Source organism: Lepisosteus platostomus, chromosome 7 (assembly GCF_059453375.1).
Source record: "Lepisosteus platostomus isolate fLepPlt1 chromosome 7, fLepPlt1.hap1, whole genome shotgun sequence".
In the NCBI taxonomy this organism is placed as follows: Eukaryota; Metazoa; Chordata; class Actinopteri; order Semionotiformes; family Lepisosteidae; genus Lepisosteus; species Lepisosteus platostomus.
Window position 1 is genome coordinate 15,460,904 of NC_142617.1, and position 17,086 is coordinate 15,477,989.

General features: G+C 37.2%; 1 long non-coding RNA gene across 1 annotated transcript; it reads right to left on the bottom strand.

The window, feature by feature from the left end:
- Positions 1–1,808: 1,808 nt before the first annotated feature.
- LOC148658371 (uncharacterized) lies at positions 1,809–16,996 on the bottom strand. The gene is made up of 3 exons (XR_015940057.1): positions 16,738–16,996; positions 7,540–7,632; positions 1,809–2,975 (listed from the first exon to the last, which is right to left on the bottom strand). It is a non-coding gene; the product is annotated as an uncharacterized LOC148658371 (long non-coding RNA).
- Between the last annotated feature and the right edge of the window lie 90 nt (positions 16,997–17,086).

The window sequence follows — 17,086 nt, forward strand, 5'->3', positions numbered from 1 at the left end:
GAAAAACATCAAATTCATCCTTAATCATTGTCTGCCTGTACATGCCAGATATAAAGCTTCATGCATGCCACTGTTAATGAGCCTTGTTTATTTATGTGCAGTTGTCAGTTGGGTTGCTGCCCTGAAATCACACTCCTAGCAAAGCCGATGTGTTTGCCTAACTTTTAAGTATACAAACTACCTCCTACCAACAAGTCATCTCTTGCATTCAACACTAAACATATTATGGAACAGCATATCACTAATTTAAAGTTGCCATCTATGTGTCTGTCCTCCAGAAAATAGCAACAACAACAAAAGAGCCCAAGCAATGCTACTGTCAAAGACGCTATCTATATTTACTTATCCATTGCGATTGAACATGTTTTTGTTCGGGCAAGTTGCTTAAAGGTATTTAGGCATACCAGGAAATACACTTCAAACAAGCAAGTTTCTGAGATAAGGAACACTCAAGACATCCAAAAGATAAACATTTTCAATCATCAGCTGCTATTTATGCTGTTTATTAAAACATTCCCTGATTGTTCACTCCAAAGTGTTCAGACTGAAGTGCCAATTTAAAAGTATTACACCAGCTGGTAATTGTTTACCAGGGTGATCGTACAGCAGTCCTGCGATGTACTGCTTCAGTTTTTTTTAGTAGGCCGATAGTTTTGAAAAATGGAAGGTGATGCCATCCCTCACTCAAACTCCCACGCTTGCCCACTTTGCAATAAGGTGAGGAGAGTCATTCTGCGCATTAGCCTGACAAGTGTTTTTTTTATTTAAATGCAAATTCACAAAGAAGAACAAAACCTAAACAGAAAAAGCCTTATGAATGTTTATTGAAAGGTTAGGTATGAAGAGTTTTTTTGTTTAGTTTGCTTGGCTGGGGGCCAATCTCCTAGTCACAGGATTAGGAATTTAGGATTTGCCAAACAAAATAAAGAATTAACCAAACTAACCACAGAAAGAAGCCTAAAAGAAGAGGTGATGGGGCAAATAAGAGATTCATAAACAAACGAAGAAGCTGACTGTGATGTTTTATAGCTTTTCATGAAGTAGTGTCAGGGAAATAGAGCAGGTGAAATGAAAAGTTATTTGGCTCTAAACCTAACCCTACCCCACTTTTGTTACTCCATTTGCTTTTGAAAAAGGTTATCTTTCAAGAAACATGTTCAAAAACTGCATACACCCTTGTGGAAAATTAACAAGCATTTAGCTGGGGCAATAAAAATAAATAAAAAACCTAATTTTGCAGTGGAGTGAAGCAAAAAGGTTTGAAAGTCACTTTATTACCTTTGGTGAGGGTCATTTGTAACCCTTAGACAATGGACTGGTATTATTCGGTGTATGCTTCAGTGATTTTGCTGGAATAAGGGCATTTATTTCTTTAGAACTTGACATATACTTTATGACCTTGTGATGATACTATTATTTATTTCTTTTAAATAATTGGCCTCTGCAGAAGCTCCTGTCTCGTCAATCACACAAATTGGCTGAATGACATATAAGAAGGAATCAATTCAACTGTGCTGATGCACCCGGACAGTCAATAGTATGGAATTAGTTGACCCTTGGAACCCCCAAATTAACCTGGTAATCAATGGTGGCACCTGGCCAAGGGGAAAATCAAATCTCTGAGGATGCCCTACACACCTCCAGCCCTGGCAAGTGGTGTGTCATTGTTCCTTTACATCACTTCGGACATACATATATATATAGATTTAAAATTAAAGGCAGAATTAAAATTGTTCTGCCCTTCTTGGAATGATATTTACAAACTTCAATATTATGAAGCTACAAAGAGCAGCAGATGAGGAGGATAATCTGCTATAACATTAAAGGATGACACTTTAAAGGATGACTTTCTTGTCTCACACATTTGGATGATCATAAAAGTGTCACAGAAAGATTTAGGTAAAAACAATAATGCACCCCTACATTTTTCGTCAGCTCTTACAGATTCACAGAACACAAAAGATTGTGTAATTGGCTAATTATCATAGTTCTCTTTAATGAATTCCTTTGTGGCCTGGCAATCGTTCAACTGACTTTGGATGAGAGATTTCCCTTGATTCAAAAAAACATTCATAGTGGGTGGCATTTAAAATGTGAAAGATTTTAACTACATTCTTCCACATTTGTCACCAAGAGACTCTCTCCTTCATGGAGAACAGAATTTCATATCCATAAGAGACAGGAAAATCCAGCTGAAAACCAAATGATAATTCGACCCCTTGGTGAAGCCCCTTTTTTCATAAAACCTTTAAAAGTAGACATTTGGAGATTAGAAACATCCAGAGAAAATTATAAGAGGTAAATAACAGTAATCAGACCTCAAAGTGCAACATTTCTGTACTAGCTAAAGTGTAAAAAATGGTTGGGATTTCAGGCCTGCTGAGAAAAAAAACATATCATGCAACACTTCATATCCGGGTCCAAAGTAACTCACTTTTGTCAGCCAGATAAGCAACACAATGTGAGAGCAAATCTCTAAGGGGAATATAAAAGCCCTCTAATTCTTTCAGCGATATGTGCTTGTAATTATGACATTTATTTTCCACAGACAAGGGGATTGAATTATGTAAATGTTGTTAGTAAAATGCCCATTTCCTTTTTTAACCAGTTAACCTTGAAAAGGACTCTTGAACGGATAATAAAAAAGACAACAGTCTTCCTGGTGACACAAGCTGAGGCTGATTATAAATTACCAGTATCGCATAGAGGAGGAAGTCCAAATCTTGAAGACTGCTCTCTGGAGAAATTAACCACTTTCCCTTCTGGGGTGCATAGTTCCACACTCTTCACCTGCTATTCTTTCCTGCTGGTCAGGTTCCAGTTGCAGCTGCTGTTGCTTTCTGTGTGCTGGCTGCTGTACTTGTCAACAAGATTATTTTCGAGGCTGGCACACTGGCTGCAGGATCCCACAGGATACAAGCCTGTGGTTTATTTTTGTTGTTGTAGAGGAGGGCTCAGGAGGCAGGGAAGGATATCTATTAAAACACAAAACCAGAAGACAGCTGTCCCCTGCTTCCTTATGCCTACCTTTCTAGATAATAGGAGAGGTGTTTTATTATTGAGCTTTTGGTATACTTAATTCATTGGCAGTTAAAATAATTAAAGTGTAAAATAGCTGTGTGATTTTATTTCACATCTCATCTTGTTAAATCACTTCCCTTCTGTTGACTGCTATTTGAAGAAAGGGAGGAAAGTAGGAAACTCAGCTGAACTTTAGAATCTAACACCATTACTGCTCATTGTGATTTAAATGGTTGGTGATATCCTGATGTTGAGTGATATGCTAGATAGACCAGGATTCAAACTTGCCAATCGAGGGAGTGAAGAGTGACAGCATCTCTCAACATAGTGCCAGCATCTTATTAGTTTCATTCAGACCATCCAACCAAACCCCTTACTGTTTCTGAGAGAGGCCAAGATTAGAGATCTCATCTAGCAAGAGGTAAGAGGTGAGAACAGGGCGACCTTTAATATTCTACTAAATGTCTTGCAGAATTACTAACTTACAAAATAATTACAAAATAGCTCTGTGCTGAGTTTTTTATTAGATGAGCAAATATTATGCTCCAACAGCAAACATGTAAGAATCCCAAAGCTAGTACAGGAAATGGCTCAAGGTCCTAGGTTTGGGCTTAGGACTCCAACAAAGCTTCAAGAGCAGTGGACTTTTGGATCAACTGGAGTTTCTAAACATACAATGTAACTTACTGGACAGAGTGCTTAAGAGCAAACTGACAAAGCCTGAGAAACAATCACTGAATTGGCTGAAAAACTGAAAACCTTTATTCTTTGACTGAGCAGAACAGTTGGAGGGAATAGTGAACAGAACATCAAAATAGCCATATCACCCTGCAACTCACAACTGGCAACCCACTGAAGCTAAGCAGGTGTGAGCCTGGTCAGTACCTGGATGGGAGACCTCTTGGGAAAAACAAAGGTTGCTGCTGGAAGAGGTGTTAGTGGGACCAGCAGGGGGTGCTCACCCTGCGGTCCATGTGGGTCCTAATGTCCCAGTATAGTGACGGGGACACTATACTGTAAAAAGGTGCCTTCCTTCGGATGAGACGTAGGGGTGTAACCCTGGCATTCTGGCCAAATTTCCCATTGGCCCTTACCAATCATGGCCTCCTAATAATCCCCCTCTATGAATTGGCTTCATTACTCTGCTCTCCTCCCCACTGATAGCTGATGTGTGGTGAGCGTTCTGGCGCACTATGGCTGCCGTCGCATCATCCAGGTGGATGCTGCACATTGGTGGTGGTGGAGGGGAGTCCCCATTACATGTAAAGCGCTTTGAGTGGAGTGTCCAGAAAAGCACTATATAAGTGTAAGCAATTATTATTATTATTATTATTATTATTAAAATACATCCTGGGAAAATTAACTTTCAATTTAATTTCCCAGAGACAGGACCTAAAACATTAACTTTATCAACCTTAGTACAGTATATCCCTTCTGCTGTGATTTAAAAAAAGAAAAAGTCCTGGACAGGATCAATGCCTGAAAAAAGAGTAAACAATGTCATAATGGCCTGCATACATAATCACTGAAAAAAAACAAAGCACACACTACTTTCCATTCCATTCTGTAGCACAGACCTTTTACTTGTGTTTTTAAATGGAATGATTTAGCATCTTCTGGCTTACCTGTTGATAGGCAGTTTTGGCAGTACTAGAACATTATGAGTCATTAAAGGCTACAGGAAACCACGCAGTGCCAGAAAGGGTGTATTTTTCCACCACTGTTTCAAGCAGAAGACCAGAGCCAATTTAATGTGAAAATATATAATATATATAGATGCCTCATAAAGGCAGCATGGTGGTACAGCAGCTAATGTTAGAGTTCTTTGGTGTTTTCAGGACTGGGGTGTCTTTAAATTGTGTCCGTGGGGGTCTGTCCCCCTACCTTGTGTCCTGTGCTTCCAGGACTGGCTCCAGGCTGCTGTTAGTCTTACTAATAAGCAGTTTTCTGAAAATGATTGACTGGCATACCTCACATACTGTAAGAAGCATGTGTCCATTACACTTCTATAAACTTTACTGGGTTCTTGTTGGTGCTTTCAAATGGTAACTGATTATCAGTACATTATAAAGAGAGACATTCCCAATAATAGCAGCCTGTAAAAATAGATTTTTCATCAAAACAAACATCTGCTTAGGCTTTGTGAATAGACTGATGTGTTTGAATGCATTTCTCTGATTTCTTTTTTCAGCCAAAATAGTGATTGCAGCTTAAGAAAAACAGAACTGGAGGATTTTAAATGCAAAAAAGAAAAATCAATCTTCAGTGAGATAGAGCATGAACAACATTCTGACCGCAAGGTTCTAAAGAGACATCTTTGAATTCTGTTTGTCCAGCTGCTTATAAAAATAACTGTAAAATCAGTACATACAGTACGGATCTACTAAGAACTTTGTTCATTCCATTATAGTTCAATTCAGCAGCTAAAGTGTGCCATTATTATTTGTCTGACACATCTTTCTGTGCAATACAGCACAGTATGTACTCAGTAAGGAGATGAAGGTCGCTTGCATACAGCATTCAAAGATAAGATTACATCCTCAAGCAAATGGATATTCTATCCTAGTGTGTGGACTATAACAGATGTGCATCATGTGGGAAGGAAGGAATTGGATCTCTGCCATCTGATTAGCTTGATTTATTGGTAGTGGCTCCTTGGAGGCAGCTGAGTTTTAGCGGTAAATTTCGCACCTAAAAATAAGCTGCAAAGTCATTTTTATAAAAGGGATTTGTGTCTTTTCTCTTGTGTCATCTGGTTCCCAAAGCCTCACTGCATTACTGAATTTCTGAGTACAGTGTTACCTAATTTGGATTATTAGGTTAACTCCCACTCATTGTGCCACAGAACAAATCAAACAACAAAAACTGTGAATGACTGTTAACAGAACAGGGGGTCTGAACAATTGAATTTCTCCATACAGTGTTGCTTAGAGAGTACAGCATTGTGGATGTTCCTAGGCTTTTGTATTTTAACAAACAAAAGTGTCAGAAGGTGACGGCAATCTCAACAAGATTATTTGGTCTCAAAGGATGATAAATACAGATATGCTATTGGTTGTCCTCAAATTTTGGAGAGCATGGTTATGGAGGTACATGTACGATGGTTTTCTTTCTCATCATGCGCTGTAGGAATTGGAGACATAAAGCCCAGATGCAGAACAACCATCTATTCCAGAGTGGATAAATTCATCCTTTCATTGTGATAAAGCTGTTTAGCCTAGGGATAAGCAGACTAAACCGGGGTCTGTCCCAGAAGGACAGAAGGAGGGATTGACAATGCACAAATCCCATGCAGGGTGTTGGAGAAAGACAAAAATTAGAACAGCCAAACAAACATAACCAGTATGGCTTTAGCAGGAAACTAGAACTCTCAATGCATTTCTATGTGAGCATATGGAGAACATGAGGAGACACCCAATATCAGGATTAAACTCGGGCTCCTGAGTGTGTCATGTTGAAAATGTACAGTATATATATTACAAACTGTTGTAGATTCCACGTTAAAAGAAATCTGAAGACCTACATACTACAGTCAAAAACAATGAAGGAGCCTACAGTGAGTTGTGCTCTGTGGTCTATCCCCTAGGTGCTCAATTATGTGGATTGAGCTGCTTTTTGTGACTTGATTACCAGAACATTTCTTCACATTAAAACTGAGTGCTCAATTCTGATGTTCACTGATATTTAAAGAAGAAGATTTGGAGGCGGTTAATTACATGGTGAGATTTCACTGTCTGTAAACCTTTTTTTAAATGGAGCCATTAGCAGACTTGAAAAGCATTACTTTACCGATGGCAAAAGGCAGATGAATGTGAACACTGACAATAAAGAGGCTCTGACTAAGCAAAGAATATGAAAGCCTTCTGTCACACACAATATAACAAATTATGTCTCATTTCACATACAATAATTGTAATACCACTTCCACTCTTTAATTCATCTTTGGCCCAATAGGTCATTAAGCTGACATTAAAAAAATACTGTAAGAGCAGGACTTAAGTGTTATAAATTGTGGTAATGGCTCTTACCACATTGACAAAAATATTAGGCTTTCAGCATGCAATTCCCTTCTGTTCACTAGGTTTAAACTTTAATATGCTAAAGTTAATTGAGAATTTTGTGTATCTTTTTGACCATCTGCCCTAGATGAGTTGATGAAGATTCATATCTAATCCCAAAAAAATTCAACAAAAATAAAATAATAATTATGTTTTATGTAGGGTTGCAAGCTATGGGAAATCCCAGCTATCATTGTTGCTAGTGCTGAGAAATTCACAGACTAGTTGGGTCATCATTGGTAGCACTATATTCTTTAAATACACATTCAACACTTTGCACAATGTACACATGCCAATCCCTTGTCTCTGAGCCCTTGATGCTACACATCATCTCAGTACATCTTTCAGATGTTCAGTGGGGCTGAAAGTCTAGTGTCAGGGCATAACTCATTCTCATCACTTAAGCATCTGGTATGTTTAATAAAGTACTGGTAATCAACACAAATTTTGGAACAAATACCCTTTAGTCTTCCGAGGTTTCATCCATCTATTTTCAAACTGCTTAATCCAATTCTGGGTCAAGGGGGAGCTGGAGTGCAAGGCGGGGTACATCCTGGAAGGGACAACAATCGCAGGGCACACACATGCACAGGTACGCACTCTCACACTGATTTTCCCAGAAGCCAATGAACTTACTGTACCAATATGATTTTGGAATGTGGGAGGAAACCAGACCATCCAAAGGAAACTCACATGAACCCACACTAACATGAGAAGAACTTTCACACTCCGTGCAGATAGCACCCCTGGTCCAGCATTGAACCCAGGGTCCAAATGCTGCAAGGCAGCAATGCTAACCACGGTGCCACTCTACAGAGGTTCCTTCCCTGAAAAATTATTTGCTTAATAAGTCTTATAAGCTTAATAAGTCTTCCCTGTCAGAGGAAATTAGTGATTTTGAGGTGATTTATGAGAGTCACTGGATTGTGACTCTCCAGAAGCAAAGTATGAAACTCCCAGAAATACAATAATGATTTGTGCTGTGCTGAAGCCACAGATAAAAATTAAAATAATAGGTGATTATGAAAAATATCAGCCATAAATACAGCCTTCAGGGTGTGCTTGACTTGCATTAGTGCTTCGCCATCTCTATCCTGTAAAATTGTTACCTGAATTATCCACCCCTCTTTCTACTTATAATCAGTTAGTACACTTAACACCACAAAGCGCAGCACAAGCGTATAATCCAAGAGACTGAGTGAATTTGTTCTGTCCATTTCAGACAGGATTTTAACTATCTGCTCTTATCAAATGATTACATTGCCTTTATCTCTTAATTGAAATCCCCTCATTCCTCAGAAAAATGTACATTCTCAAAATAAGAAAGACCCTCATTTGAAACTAGTAACTGTCAATACATAAATGGACTTTCAATTTCTCCTTCTGTCCGTAGTTGCTTCTCTTTAATGTGATCATTATCAAGTTAATTTCCATGGATTCTGCTCCAGGCAAAGGGGCTTCAATCAAGCTTCACAGTATGATCTTCCTTAACCAGGAGATTTCTTTTAAGAGCTGGAAAGCGTTTCTAATTTTACCTAAAGTTAAATGAGCTATTTGCATTTCCCTCTTAGCTCTTGGAGAGGAAAGACAGGCTTTGGATACCTGTTAAGTTAAGGAAACCCTTTGATTTAATGCGCCAGAATATTTCCTGAGGGCACTATTTGATTGAGTTTGGAAATACAGGACTTTCCCTATATCTAATGAACAGCAGAGCAAGAAGCAAGGTAGAATCAGCATATCATGAACATACAGTGACTGAAAATGACAATAACATAACATCAGCAATGCCAAAAAATTGTGAATGTCCACCATTAGGTGAAAGAGGTACCCATGGTGCCATGTGCCACTGCAGACCTACCTGTAGGTATATTTGGATAGAAATATCTTAGGGTTACAGTTAGGTTTAAGGGTGAACTGCTAAGAAGAATTTCTTGTGGTGATAACAACCACTACCTAATTAGATTAACATATAGCGCTTACGTTGTGGTGAAAATACAGTAAAATGTTGATATCTACCCGTCTTCTAACTGCTTTTTCCGATTCAGGGTCCTCGGGGGATGCCAGAGTCAGTTTTTCCAGAAGCTAATTCATCTATAAGTATGACTTTGGACTGTCAGAGGAAACCAGAGCACCTGGAAGAACCCCATTGTCACGATTGTAAGTCCCTCCTCTTAAGGGTGCTCCGGCTCTTACTTGTTTGTGTTGATTTAACTGCACCTCCTATCCAGCCCCTCCCTACAAAAGCCAGATGCTCCTACCATTTTGGCCTCAGTACTGGAAGATGGACGCCCGGAAGCCCGCCTACCAGGGAGTCCAGGAGGGGCCCAACGGCATAGGCTTCACAACCGCGTCCTGACCATCTGGGTCCGGGGCTTGGCACGCCTGGCCCTATTACCCCTTTTATTTCCCCGACCCTTCACCGGATTCCGTTCCGGCTTCTAACTTTTGTCTCATCGGTCATGGATGGATTACCCGGCTCTGGACCTTTTGCTCACCCTGGATTTCCCTACGGACTCCCTTTGGACTTTGTTTGCCTTGACCACCCCCGAGCACCAGTGCACCATCGATACGCCCCCCTCTTCGTCTACCAGCCCTGTTCCTAGTCTTCTTTCCCCGTGTTTGTTGCACTCCCTTCTGGATTCTATAGTCTCCATAGGGTCCTGAAAAACGCTTCGTGACACCCATGGGAGAACATACAAATGCCACACAGGTAGCACTCCAGGTACTGAACTCAGGACCCCAGAGCCATGAGGCTGTAATGGCTGCACTGTGCCACCTTGCCACCCAAAGGCAAAAAAACAGTAAAGTCTTGGTAACAAAATTAGAGATAAGCCATAAGAAACTGGAGGTAAATGGCAAGATATACAAAAGCACAGCAAAACCACAGACATCTAAAACCATACCATACAGTTTGAGCAAGGCAGAAAGGTAATAAGTAGACCCTACAGCTAAAAGTAGCATTTGGAATGAACCTGTCTTAGTTTTGATATCTAGAGTTGCTCACAATTTACAAATTCAAAATGTGATAAAAACGATAGAATGTAACTGGTAATTTCAAATTAAATCTGAAACAAACATGTCTCTAGTTTAGATACACAGAAATTTTAACCTCTAATATGTGCAAGGGAAATAAAACATTACACTATCAAAAAATGTTAGAAACTAAGATTATAATTAGAGTTCAATCTGAACTGTGAGTTTTTGCAGAGTGCCAGATAAGTTCCAAGGAAACTCAATCAAATTCATATTTGATTAAGTGACCATTATGCAGTTGATATACTCTCCTATTGATTTACCATTAAGACACTTAATTCATGCCATGTATGAGGTCTAATGGATAAAAAAAAAACGGATTTCTAAAACTGGAAAATGAAAAGGAAAATAAATTAATTTTTACTGCTTTGCATTAATTTAAAAACAAATATTCCAGTATTCAACAAATCCTCAAGAATATATCAAAAATTCATAACATATAGATGGATCAATGTATACTTTCAGAATACTTTTTTAATAAAAAAAAGAATTGGACAAAATCTGGATGATTTAATTCCCAGTGATAACTCAGAATTTTCATACAGTATATATAATGGTTTTTAAATGACATATTTTTATTTTTAAAATGGTGATTGCTGTACTTAAAGGCTTGAATTGGAATGGAGCTGGGCCTGAGATAAATATTCTCATCTTGGAAGCAGTTCATACAGAACAGTGGAATTTGATTGCTGCTGAACCTCGTGTAGAAATCTAACAGTGAGAATATGAATAGAACATAAAGTACAAACACCTTCATGAAAGAAAGCTCACCCCAGCTGTTGTTTGAATTCTGAAATGATGTCATCATTACAACAATTTAAAGATGAATAAGAAGACTTAAATAATTAAAAGGCCCTTACTTAACTTCTGATTCAGAACTGACTCTTTGAAAACCAAATAATGAAATACAGCAAATTTCCTTTCTTTCTGTATTCTAGAACGACCTTTTATTCTAGCATAGTCCTAAATCTTTGCTTCTGGAGCATTCTGTAAGCATTTTGATATATCAGCGCCGAAAGTGCTGGGAAAAGACAGGACTTTTAACCACAATAATTCTGCAATTAAGCGATGATTACCACAAACACCTTGTTGCAACTGATGTGTTTCTTTCAGGGTTTACTTCTGCTATAATCTGCTGACAAAGGTGTTTTCATTTACTATACGACACCTTAAAAAAGCACCATGTATTCCAGATAATAATTTGAATGAACCTCTGAGGACATAAGAATATAGCAGAGCTTCAATCAGAATCATAAACAAAAACTTCAGACAGCCAGGTTATTATTATCTCATGTATTTTTTGGATAGTTTCACAAATGGTTTTACTTCCAGTGCTTACCCCAACATAGACTGACTGACCAAAGATGTTAATATTTGTTTGATGTAAAAGGTACTATACGCATTGAATCAAGAAGAAAGCATTGCCTCCAACTGGGAATGGAAGATTATATTAATATTTCATTTGATGTGCTGCCCTTTGTTGCTTAGTGGTAGAAAGCCACTAGGAATAGACTAGATGTAAACACTATTTGCACTGCTTGAAGAAATAATGCTGCATCAGTTTTGATCCAGAAAAGAAACAATATAACTATTTAAACATGTAGTGTTTAAAGTTAAAGAGCTGAATATACTATGAATGAGGAAGAAAAACAGGGAAAAAAATATAATTTTCCTTGTTTGTTTGAAGAACTAAAGGAAGTGGTAACCTAGCAAAGCAGATGTTTTGCTGTCAAAATATTTTAAAAGCTTGTTTTTTTTAACACAGATGATCATTCAATAGATAAAGGCTTTTCTTAAAGACAAATTAAACATACAAAAGCATCAATGTTTTTAATTTAATAAAGATCAGTTTCCACAGCCCACTTGCTGCTATTGACTGCAGCACTGCTTTTGTGAAAAGAAGCAGTGGTCTGGATGTTGCTGGTTCAAGTGCATACAGTACTACTATATGTATTCAGAGATCAGTAACTGGGATTCCCCTCATGCTGGTGCACCTGTGACTGAACACTGTGGGCAGGGACAGATGTGCCCCTTCTCTGCCAATGTTCTCTGTCAGTGTTTTAGGCTCTGCAGATTGTTCTGTTTGTCAGATGGTTAAATGGGAAAATGGCTGTGACAGGTGGGCATATTGGATGAGAGCCTGCACAGGCCCTCAATTTCCCAGTGTGGTCCAATACAGGGGTTTTAATAGTAAACTGAATAGTAGTAGATGATTCCTATTTAGAGGTGTATTAGACAGAAAAATAAGAGGTGATTCCAAGCTTGAGTAATTCCATGAAAAAAAAACAAACAACGACTGCTGATAATCACTGATTAAAATCAAGAAAGCGTCTTGAAAATCTGTCACTCACAATTTGTCACTCACACTCACAAAATCTGTTATCTAATGATTTATTATTTAAGCAATAGATTTCCTAATATACATTATGGATCCTAACAGGGAATGCGTGGTCATGACCTTCACATTCGAAATTATTTTATCACTGAAGGCTGACTCCTATTAAAACAGAAAAGCATTATTATATTAAGAAGTCTTTTATTGTGATCTGTTATGTTGTACAAAACTACACAAAGAGTTAGTTGTCTACTGGTAATATGTTTAGACAGAAAGCTAAACAGTATCTCGTGGTGATTATCAGAATATTCTTCTAATCTAAATATTTTGTTTATGCAACAAAGCAATGTTTATCATATACAGTTTATAATATACAGCTTAAATAAGCAGGAAGAGGTAAAACACCTAACCTCCCTGGTTAGCCTCAGAAAAAATGGATTTAGAATTGTTCAGATATGATTTGTTTAGTTTGTGTTCATTTAAATGGTGAACCTCTTGAGCTTTCATAAGATGCATAAGTACTATTCTTGTGCTCAGTTGCTCAGTTAATTGTAGGACTATTGCTTTCATTGCCTGCTAGAATAAAAAGCTAAATTACATTCTTATTCTTCCATCAATTATTTTTATATTTACTGCACTGAAATTAGATTATAGATCCCATTCTCAGAGGCAATGCAACGGGAGGGGAAAGAAATAACTGGTGATTATTTCAGCTCTGTGAGGCAACTCAAATTCTAACAGAGGCTTTTACTGCAATATTGGCTGCCTTTCTACACCTAGCCTAAATTAACAGTATAAAATATAATCTGTCATTATTCTGCAGCGAGGACCATTACACCAAGCTATACTAGGTTTATGGTGAGTGAATGATGGCATCTTATTCCTTTGTTGAGGATGAACTCTGGCCCCAATATTTATCTAAATTGCAGCGTGTGCAATATGTGACTTACAGTATGCTTAACTGAAATATCTAGAGGTCCACGCTTTTAAAGAGCAGTTTACACTGCCATCTTTTTCTGATATTATTTCAGCACTTTATACCAAATCTGTTGCTGTTCCCTTATTTTCTGATGTTACTCTCCTTTTCTGCTTAGAGTGTTTGACATTCTAATGATTTACGATAATTATTCTATTACAGTTGGATTCTACTTCTTCAGATGGACAGGATAAGTAGAGACTAGGCTGATTGCAATGATTCCCTGGATTATTGCCAGTTGTTTTCCTATTTCTCTTTTAATACTTTTCAAGCCAATGTATTTTCTTAACTAAAACATAGAAATCCATTATTTGCAGTTCCTGTCTAGCTGTCTCCACAGCTTGAATGAGAGAAAAAACAGACAAAATACGACCAAAGATAATGACTAGATGACGATATACAGATGCTGTTTTTTGCTACTGCTAGTTCTTTAACAGATCCTCTAATATTTACTTCATCAAGCAGTTAGTGACCCGCTTTGGGAAAATTATCACAGCAGCTTGTGAAGTGCAAATCAGAAGCAATTTTGTTAGTCATGCAATATTCCGGAATTTGAATTCAACTGGTGCAGAAGTTTGCAAGACAGAAGCAGAAAATGGCGGTCATGTGACCATGGTCTCCAGGGGCCTATTTTGGATGTTGGCAGCAGGATCTGAGAGGCCTGGACTGTGGTGTACGAATTGGGGGGGAAAAAAAGAAGAAGGGGTGGGCGTGTTTAACAGAATGTGATGCTACCTTCTCTGTGGCTTCTGTGCAAAGGTTTGGGGAACATACTGAAAAATCAAAACTTCTGTCACAGGGGAACCGAAGTTACAAGCAGACCACAGTTCACAGCCAAGACAACCAGGCCATGATGCTAAGCTGATTATAAAAGGAGAAAACGATACACATTATCTACACCATATTATCCAGACATCATTAATGATGGTTTCTATTTCTGGACCAGGCAACTCTCTGCTGAAATAAGGCATTAACAATGAAGCATATCAGATGAACAAAAAACCCGACAGTGGTACAGCAGGGAGAATTGCAAACTGAATTGCCTTGCGGACAGAAATGTCTTGTTTAGGACAAACATGCCTCCTCTCTGCTAAATTTAATGGGGTTTCTTGAATTAAATATTAGGCTTCATCTTTTTTTTCTGTTTCAAATAAAAAATGTTCACAATAAAAGCTCATGAAGGATGCTTTAACTTGAGGAGAAGTGCTATCCTCTACCAGGTTTCTGCAGCAAAAATCACTCTTGTATCAGTGAAGAAGAGAAAAAAGAACATCCCTCAGAAATGTACTGAAATGAAATGCCAATAAAATACATTGTTTATTACAGCATTATATCCAGCATCTTTCAGTGAAGATATATGAGGAGTGAATACTATGAATAACTTGAATACTGTGATGTATGTAACAACATACTATGCATCAGAAAATAACAAAAAGTCTGATTGGTAAATTCTTTTACCATATAAAATATGTTTTGTGAGACAGAAACTAGGCTATTGATAAAGGGTTCATGTCGCTCATTTTGATTAATTTTAATTGAATACTCAACTTATTCTACACACACTGAATGTTAGGATACGCAGTACACAACATAATGCTATTTGTCACTGAAACATACCATTGTTTCTCAAGTGCCCAGTCACCATGATGTTTGATTAATACAATTAAAATGAAGCAATTACTCAGTAAATATTCTAACATTTAATACATAAATATATCCTTTATATATACATTTTAATTTAAGAACAAGGAAAGTGGCCTGAAATAGTGAATAGATGTTAGATCACCTTTTGAGAAATATCTGTGAGTTCCTTTATAATCAATGAAAAATCCCAGGCTATAACACAATATACAAACTGGTCTAATTTACCACCAATGCCTAAAGCTCTGGGCATATAACTATAAATCAGCATGAGTTAAACTTTTTAATATATAGGCTACATTAATTATTCAAAGTTTCAGGGAATATCACCTTTAGAAATAATCTATAAGCGAATATATTACAGTTAGTTTAGAAAACATTTTATTCATTAAAAAAACAAAAAAACTGCTTCCCCACAGCAAACTTCCTCATTGAATTTATGAATTATAAATAGCTTGAGAACAGGGTTTGCAATTCAAGTGTTTCTGTAGCCTCTTAAATTTTAATTATTTATCTAAAGGAATAAAATTGACGCTTTGAAGGTGTTTTTTCAATATTTTTTTTAAGTTCAGATCATTTTCAAATGATAATATTTTCCTGCAGGATATCTAACCTAAAACATTTTCAAATTTGCTAATCAAGAACTTGATTATAATGTTAAAGTTGCCATGTTATTTGAGACTGGCATGAGATGTTTAATTTTTCTGACTCAATATTTAAGTTCCCTTTCCTTCATTTCTAAATTACAATAGGTAATATGATATATAAGCCTTAGTGGTTAGGAAATATTACTGATTATGCCAAGAAAATATCTCACTTACAAGCACTAGTGCACATTTATATACGCACACGAAATGAAAACAAAAAGCTAAGAGCTGAGGATTAAACACCTGTGGTAACAAATACTGTGTCTTTCCCCTGGCTGGGAGTTTAAAATTATGAGTGAATTCATGATGGAAAAAAAGCCTTAAAGGATGTAGGACTAATTTGGTACAAGGTTTCATTATATACAGTATATTAGTTACTAGGCACTTCCTGTTGGTGAGGACTGTATTCAGTACTGAAAAAGATTTTTTTCTGAATATTTTCTTAATTAAATAATAATAATAATAATAATAATAATAATAATAATAAACTTTATTTTGTATAGCGCCTTTTAAAGGTGGCTTCTCAAAGCGCTTTACAGGAAGGTAAACTCTTGTACCTTCACTTATCTTTATAAATCTCAGGATTTCTGTGGTAACATTTCTTAAATAATCATTACGGAGGTGACAAAAGAGTGACTTCACTTCTGAATTTCCAAGCATTGGTCCATAAAAAACATGTAGGCTAGACTGCACTTTACAGTTCATTGAAAGCAAATAAAGGCTTTTCTTTCAATCAACTACTTTTCTATATCACAGAAAAAACAAGTGTGAACATTGAAAAATAAGAAACAATTCTCTAATTCCCACATTGTGATACAGCATCTGTCCATAATGATGATTATCGTGCACCACCACTTGATTAACTTATGATAAGCCTTGCCAGCATATGGAAATTCCAAAACACGCAATTCAGTAGGAGAAAGCATACCATTTCTAAATAAAAAAAAAACATAAATTTTGAATGACCAAATATTTTTTTGCTACTCTGCTAATTTGGAATTGCAAAAATGAAGAATTGGAACTCACCAACCCAACCCCTGTACTGGTGCAGGGAATGAGGACAATTTCCAGCATGCTCTTATTTCTGAAATGTGCTTTGATAATCCCCTTTTCCTGCTACAAGTCCCATAGTGCCTTTTCAAATGCATTATTATCACCCAGAAGAGTAGTCTAGCTTTTACAACATTGTACGTTAACAGGCTTCTAGCCTATCTCTGGGGTTACTTCTGTGTAGCTAGATAAGGATATCTTGAACCTCAAGACCTCCTAACCCTGGCAGTTCTCCAAAATTACACTTTTTAATGATTTATGCAACTCAGAAAGGTCACATCTTTAACTTACTTTACTTCTTTCCCTCTGTCACTTCAAAGAAATT